The 10,000-nt window shown below is 27.9% G+C and overlaps 1 protein-coding gene across 1 annotated transcript in view; it reads left to right on the top strand.

The window, feature by feature from the left end:
• LOC132650538 (basic proline-rich protein-like) overlaps positions 1 to 10,000 on the top strand; it is a gene marked incomplete at its 5' end in the record, with an annotated part of 25,124 nt that overhangs the window by 4,185 nt on the left and 10,939 nt on the right. The window lies entirely within an intron of this gene.

Genomic DNA, 10,000 nt, shown 5'->3' with positions numbered 1-10,000 from the left:
CATCTATCTATCATCTATCTATCATCTATCTATCATCTATCTATCATCTATCATCTATCATCTATCATCTATCTATCATCTATCTATCATCTATCATCTATCATCTATCATCTATCTATCATCTATCTATCATCTAGATATCATCTAGATATCATCTATCATCTATCATCTATCTATCATCTATCTATCATCTATCTATCATCTATCTATCATCTATCATCTATCTATCATCTATCTATCATCTATCTATCATCTATCTATCTATCTATCTATCTATCATCTGTCTATCATCTATCTATCATCTATCTATCTATCATCTATCATGTATCTATCATGTATCTATCATGTATCTATCATCTATCTATCATCTATCTATCATCTATCTATCATCTATCTATCATCTATCTATCATCTATCATCTGTCTATCATCTATCTATCATCTATCATCTATCTATCATCTATCTATCATCTATCTATCATCTATCTATCATCTATCTATCATCTATCTATCATCTATCTATCATCTGTCTATCATCTATCTATCATCTATCTATCATCTATCTATCTATCATCTATCATCTATCTATCATCTATCTATCATCTATCTATCATCTATCTATCATCTATCATCTATCTATCATCTATCTATCATCTATCTATCATCTATCTATCATCTATCTATCATCTATCTATCATCTATCATCTATCTATCATCTATCTATCATCTATCATCTATCTATCATCTATCATCTATCATCTATCTATCATCTATCTATCATCTGTCTATCATCTATCTATCATCTATCTATCATCTATCTATCATCTATCTATCATCTATCATCTATCTATCATCTATCTATCATCTATCTATCATCTATCATCTATCTATCATCTATCTATCATCTATCATCTATCTATCATCTATCATCTATCTATCATCTATCTATCATCTATCTATCATCTATCTATCATCTATCTATCATCTATCTATCATCTATCTATCATCTATCTATCATCTATCTATCATCTATCTATCATCTATCATCTATCATCTATCTATCATCTATCTATCATCTATCTATCATCTATCTATCATCTATCTATCATCTATCTATCATCTATCTATCATCTATCTATCATCTATCATCTATCTATCATCTATCTATCATCTATCTATCATCTGTCTATCATCTATCTATCATCTGTCTATCATCTATCTATCATCTATCTATCTATCATCTATCATGTATCTATCATGTATCTATCATGTATCTATCATCTATCTATCATCTATCTATCATCTATCTATCATCTATCATCTGTCTATCATCTATCTATCATCTATCATCTATCTATCATCTATCTATCATCTATCTATCATCTATCATCTATCATCTATCTATCATCTATCTATCATCTATCTATCATCTATCTATCATCTATCTATCATCTATCATGTATGTATCATCTATCTATCATCTATCTATCATCTATCTATCATCTATCATCTATCTATCATCTATCTATCATCTATCATCTATCTATCATCTATCTATCATCTATCATCTATCTATCATCTATCTATCATCTATCATCTATCTATCATCTATCTATCATCTATCTATCATCTATCTATCATCTATCATCTATCTATCATCTATCTATCATCTATCTATCATCTATCTATCATCTATCTATCATCTATCTATCATCTATCATCTATCTATCATCTATCATCTATCTATCATCTATCTATCATCTATCTATCATCTATCTATCATCTCTCTATCATCTCTCTATCATCTATCTATCATCTATCTATCATCTATCATCTATCATCTATCATCTATCATCTATCTATCATCTATCTATCATCTATCTATCATCTATCATCTATCATCTATCTATCATCTATCTATCATCTATCTATCATCTATCATCTATCTATCATCTATCTATCATCTATCTATCATCTATCTATCTATCTATCTATCTATCATCTGTCTATCATCTATCTATCATCTATCTATCTATCATCTATCATGTATCTATCATGTATCTATCATGTATCTATCATCTATCTATCATCTATCTATCATCTATCTATCATCTATCTATCATCTATCTATCATCTATCATCTGTCTATCATCTATCTATCATCTATCATCTATCTATCATCTATCTATCATCTATCTATCATCTATCATCTATCATCTATCTATCATCTATCTATCATCTATCTATCATCTATCTATCATCTATCATCTATCTATCATCTATCTATCATCTATCTATCATCTATCTATCATCTATCTATCATCTATCTATCATCTATCTATCATCTATCATCTATCTATCATCTATCTATCATCTATCATCTATCTATCATCTATCATGTATCTATCATCTATCTATCATCTATCTATCATCTATCTATCATCTATCATCTATCTATCATCTATCTATCATCTATCATCTATCTATCATCTATCTATCATCTATCTATCATCTATCTATCATCTATCTATCATCTATCTATCATCTATCTATCATCTATCATCTATCATCTATCTATCATCTATCTATCATCTATCTATCTATCATCTATCTATCATCTATCTATCATCTATCATCTATCTATCATCTATCTATCATCTATCTATCATCTATCTATCATCTATCTATCATCTATCTATCATCTATCTATCATCTATCATCTATCTATCATCTATCTATCATCTATCTATCATCTATCTATCATCTATCTATCATCTATCTATCATCTATCTATCATCTATCTATCATCTATCATCTATCTATCATCTATCTATCATCTATCTATCATCTATCATCTATCTATCATCTATCATCTATCTATCATCTATCTATCATCTATCTATCATCTATCTATCATCTATCATCTATCTATCATCTATCATCTATCTATCATCTATCTATCATCTATCTATCATCTATCTATCATCTATCATCTATCTATCATCTCTCTATCATCTCTCTATCATCTATCATCTATCTATCATCTATCTATCATCTCTCTATCATCTATCTATCATCTATCATCTATCTATCATCTCTCTATCATCTATCATCTATCTATCATCTATCTATCATCTATCATCTATCTATCATCTATCATCTATCTATCATCTATCTATCATCTATCTATCATCTATCTATCATCTATCATCTATCTATCATCTATCTATCATCTATCTATCATCTATCTATCATCTATCTATCATCTATCTATCATCTATCTATCATCTGTCTATCATCTATCTATCATCTATCTATCATCTATCATCTATCTATCATCTATCATCTATCATCTATCTATCATCTATCTATCATCTATCTATCATCTATCTATCATCTATCATCTATCTATCATCTATCATCTATCTATCATCTATCTATCATCTATCTATCATCTATCTATCATCTATCATCTATCTATCATCTATCTATCATCTATCTATCATCTATCTATCATCTATCTATCATCTATCTATCATCTATCATCTATCTATCATCTATCTATCATCTATCTATCATCTATCTATCATCTATCTATCATCTATCATCTATCTATCATCTATCTATCATCTATCTATCATCTATCTATCATCTATCATCTATCTATCATCTATCATCTATCTATCATCTATCTATCATCTATCTATCATCTATCTATCATCTATCATCTATCTATCATCTCTCTATCATCTCTCTATCATCTATCATCTATCTATCATCTATCTATCATCTCTCTATCATCTATCTATCATCTATCATCTATCTATCATCTCTCTATCATCTATCATCTATCTATCATCTATCTATCATCTATCTATCATCTATCATCTATCTATCATCTATCTATCATCTATCTATCATCTATCTATCATCTATCTATCATCTATCTATCATCTATCTATCATCTGTCTATCATCTATCTATCATCTATCTATCATCTATCATCTATCTATTATCTATCATCTATCATCTATCTATCATCTATCTATCATCTATCTATCATCTATCTATCATCTATCTATCATCTATCTATCATCTATCATCTATCTATCATCTATCTATCATCTATCTATCATCTATCATCTATCTATCATCTCTCTATCATCTCTCTATCATCTATCTATCATCTATCTATCATCTATCATCTATCATCTATCATCTATCATCTATCTATCATCTATCATCTATCTATCATCTATCTATCATCTATCTATCATTTATCTATCATCTATCATCTATCATCTATCTATCATCTATCTATCATCTATCTATCATCTATCTATCATCTATCATCTATCATCTATCTATCATCTATCTATCATCTATCTATCATCTATCTATCATCTATCATCTATCATCTATCATCTATCTATCATCTATCTATCATCTATCATCTATCTATCATCTATCTATCATCTATCTATCTATCTATCTATCTATCATCTGTCTATCATCTATCTATCATCTATCTATCTATCATCTATCATGTATCTATCATGTATCTATCATCTATCTATCATCTATCTATCATCTATCTATCATCTATCTATCATCTATCTATCATCTATCTATCATCTATCATCTATCTATCATCTATCTATCATCTGTCTATCATCTATCTATCATCTATCTATCATCTATCTATCTATCATCTATCATCTATCTATCATCTATCTATCATCTATCTATCATCTATCTATCATCTATCATCTATCTATCATCTATCTATCATCTATCTATCATCTATCTATCATCTATCTATCATCTATCTATCATCTATCATCTATCTATCATCTATCTATCATCTATCATCTATCTATCATCTATCTATCATCTATCATCTATCTATCATCTATCTATCATCTGTCTATCATCTATCTATCATCTATCTATCATCTATCTATCATCTATCATCTATCTATCATCTATCTATCATCTATCTATCATCTATCATCTATCTATCATCTATCTATCATCTATCATCTATCTATCATCTATCATCTATCTATCATCTATCTATCATCTATCTATCATCTATCTATCATCTATCATCTATCTATCATCTATCTATCATCTATCTATCATCTATCTATCATCTATCTATCATCTATCATCTATCATCTATCTATCATCTATCTATCATCTATCTATCATCTATCTATCATCTATCTATCATCTATCTATCATCTATCTATCATCTATCTATCATCTATCATCTATCTATCATCTATCTATCATCTATCTATCATCTGTCTATCATCTATCTATCATCTGTCTATCATCTATCTATCATCTATCTATCTATCATCTATCATGTATCTATCATGTATCTATCATGTATCTATCATGTATCTATCATCTATCTATCATCTATCTATCATCTATCTATCATCTATCATCTGTCTATCATCTATCTATCATCTATCATCTATCTATCATCTATCTATCATCTATCTATCATCTATCATCTATCATCTATCTATCATCTATCTATCATCTATCTATCATCTATCTATCATCTATCTATCATCTATCATCTATCTATCATCTATCTATCATCTATCTATCATCTATCTATCATCTATCATCTATCTATCATCTATCTATCATCTATCATCTATCTATCATCTATCTATCATCTATCATCTATCTATCATCTATCTATCATCTATCATCTATCTATCATCTATCTATCATCTATCATCTATCTATCATCTATCTATCATCTATCTATCATCTATCTATCATCTATCATCTATCTATCATCTATCTATCATCTATCTATCATCTATCTATCATCTATCTATCATCTATCATCTATCTATCATCTATCATCTATCTATCATCTATCTATCATCTATCTATCATCTATCTATCATCTATCTATCATCTATCTATCATCTATCATCTATCTATCATCTATCTATCATCTATCTATCATCTATCTATCATCTATCATCTATCTATCATCTCTCTATCATCTCTCTATCATCTATCTATCATCTATCTATCATCTATCATCTATCATCTATCATCTATCTATCATCTATCTATCATCTATCTATCATCTATCTATCATCTATCATCTATCATCTATCTATCATCTATCTATCATCTATCATCTATCTATCATCTATCTATCATCTATCTATCATCTATCTATCTATCTATCTATCATCTGTCTATCATCTATCTATCATCTATCTATCTATCATCTATCATGTATCTATCATGTATCTATCATGTATCTATCATGTATCTATCATCTATCTATCATCTATCTATCATCTATCTATCATCTGTCTATCATCTATCTATCATCTATCATCTATCTATCATCTATCTATCATCTATCTATCATCTATCATCTATCATCTATCTATCATCTATCTATCATCTATCTATCATCTATCTATCATCTATCTATCATCTATCATCTATCTATCATCTATCTATCATCTATCTATCATCTATCTATCTATCTATCTATCTATCATCTGTCTATCATCTATCTATCATCTATCTATCTATCATCTATCATGTATCTATCATGTATCTATCATGTATCTATCATCTATCTATCATCTATCTATCATCTATCTATCATCTATCTATCATCTATCTATCATCTATCATCTATCTATCATCTATCTATCATCTGTCTATCATCTATCTATCATCTATCTATCATCTATCTATCTATCATCTATCATCTATCTATCATCTATCTATCATCTATCTATCATCTATCTATCATCTATCATCTATCTATCATCTATCTATCATCTATCTATCATCTATCTATCATCTATCTATCATCTATCTATCATCTATCCTCTATCTATCATCTATCTATCATCTATCATCTATCTATCATCTATCTATCATCTATCATCTATCTATCATCTATCTATCATCTGTCTATCATCTATCTATCATCTATCTATCATCTATCTATCATCTATCATCTATCTATCATCTATCTATCATCTATCTATCATCTATCATCTATCTATCATCTATCTATCATCTATCATCTATCTATCATCTATCTATCATCTATCTATCATCTATCATCTATCATCTATCTATCATCTATCTATCATCTATCTATCATCTATCTATCATCTATCATCTATCATCTATCTATCATCTATCTATCATCTATCTATCATCTATCTATCATCTATCTATCATCTATCATCTATCTATCATCTATCTATCATCTATCTATCATCTATCTATCATCTATCATCTATCTATCATCTATCATCTATCTATCATCTATCATCTATCTATCATCTATCTATCATCTATCTATCTATCATCTATCATCTATCTATCATCTATCTATCATCTATCTATCATCTATCTATCATCTATCATCTATCTATCATCTATCTATCATCTATCTATCATCTATCTATCATCTATCTATCATCTATCTATCATCTATCATCTATCTATCATCTATCTATCATCTATCATCTATCTATCATCTATCTATCATCTATCATCTATCTATCATCTATCTATCATCTGTCTATCATCTATCTATCATCTATCTATCATCTATCTATCATCTATCATCTATCTATCATCTATCTATCATCTATCTATCATCTATCATCTATCTATCATCTATCTATCATCTATCATCTATCTATCATCTATCATCTATCTATCATCTATCTATCATCTATCTATCATCTATCTATCATCTATCATCTATCTATCATCTATCTATCATCTATCTATCATCTATCTATCATCTATCTATCATCTATCATCTATCATCTATCTATCATCTATCTATCATCTATCTATCATCTATCTATCATCTATCTATCATCTATCTATCATCTATCTATCATCTATCTATCATCTATCATCTATCTATCATCTATCTATCATCTATCTATCATCTGTCTATCATCTATCTATCATCTGTCTATCATCTATCTATCATCTATCTATCTATCATCTATCATGTATCTATCATGTATCTATCATGTATCTATCATGTATCTATCATCTATCTATCATCTATCTATCATCTATCTATCATCTATCATCTGTCTATCATCTATCTATCATCTATCATCTATCTATCATCTATCTATCATCTATCTATCATCTATCATCTATCATCTATCTATCATCTATCTATCATCTATCTATCATCTATCTATCATCTATCTATCATCTATCATCTATCTATCATCTATCTATCATCTATCTATCATCTATCTATCATCTATCATCTATCTATCATCTATCTATCATCTATCATCTATCTATCATCTATCTATCATCTATCATCTATCTATCATCTATCTATCATCTATCATCTATCTATCATCTATCTATCATCTATCATCTATCTATCATCTATCTATCATCTATCTATCATCTATCTATCATCTATCATCTATCTATCATCTATCTATCATCTATCTATCATCTATCTATCATCTATCTATCATCTATCATCTATCTATCATCTATCATCTATCTATCATCTATCTATCATCTATCTATCATCTATCTATCATCTATCTATCATCTATCTATCATCTATCATCTATCTATCATCTATCTATCATCTATCTATCATCTATCTATCATCTATCATCTATCTATCATCTCTCTATCATCTCTCTATCATCTATCTATCATCTATCTATCATCTATCATCTATCATCTATCATCTATCTATCATCTATCTATCATCTATCTATCATCTATCTATCATCTATCATCTATCATCTATCTATCATCTATCTATCATCTATCATCTATCTATCATCTATCTATCATCTATCTATCATCTATCTATCTATCTATCTATCTATCATCTGTCTATCATCTATCTATCATCTATCTATCTATCATCTATCATGTATCTATCATGTATCTATCATGTATCTATCATGTATCTATCATCTATCTATCATCTATCTATCATCTATCTATCATCTGTCTATCATCTATCTATCATCTATCATCTATCTATCATCTATCTATCATCTATCTATCATCTATCATCTATCATCTATCTATCATCTATCTATCATCTATCTATCATCTATCTATCATCTATCTATCATCTATCATCTATCTATCATCTATCTATCATCTATCTATCATCTATCTATCTATCTATCTATCTATCATCTGTCTATCATCTATCTATCATCTATCTATCTATCATCTATCATGTATCTATCATGTATCTATCATGTATCTATCATCTATCTATCATCTATCTATCATCTATCTATCATCTATCTATCATCTATCTATCATCTATCATCTATCTATCATCTATCTATCATCTGTCTATCATCTATCTATCATCTATCTATCATCTATCTATCTATCATCTATCATCTATCTATCATCTATCTATCATCTATCTATCATCTATCTATCATCTATCATCTATCTATCATCTATCTATCATCTATCTATCATCTATCTATCATCTATCTATCATCTATCTATCATCTATCCTCTATCTATCATCTATCTATCATCTATCATCTATCTATCATCTATCTATCATCTATCATCTATCTATCATCTATCTATCATCTGTCTATCATCTATCTATCATCTATCTATCATCTATCTATCATCTATCATCTATCTATCATCTATCTATCATCTATCTATCATCTATCATCTATCTATCATCTATCTATCATCTATCATCTATCTATCATCTATCTATCATCTATCTATCATCTATCATCTATCATCTATCTATCATCTATCTATCATCTATCTATCATCTATCTATCATCTATCATCTATCATCTATCTATCATCTATCTATCATCTATCTATCATCTATCTATCATCTATCTATCATCTATCATCTATCTATCATCTATCTATCATCTATCTATCATCTATCTATCATCTATCATCTATCT

Source organism: Meriones unguiculatus (genome assembly GCF_030254825.1).
Source record: "Meriones unguiculatus strain TT.TT164.6M chromosome 13 unlocalized genomic scaffold, Bangor_MerUng_6.1 Chr13_unordered_Contig_2907, whole genome shotgun sequence".
Lineage (NCBI taxonomy): Eukaryota > Metazoa > Chordata > Mammalia > Rodentia > Muridae > Meriones > Meriones unguiculatus.
This window is presented reverse-complemented; position numbering and strand designations above follow the sequence as displayed.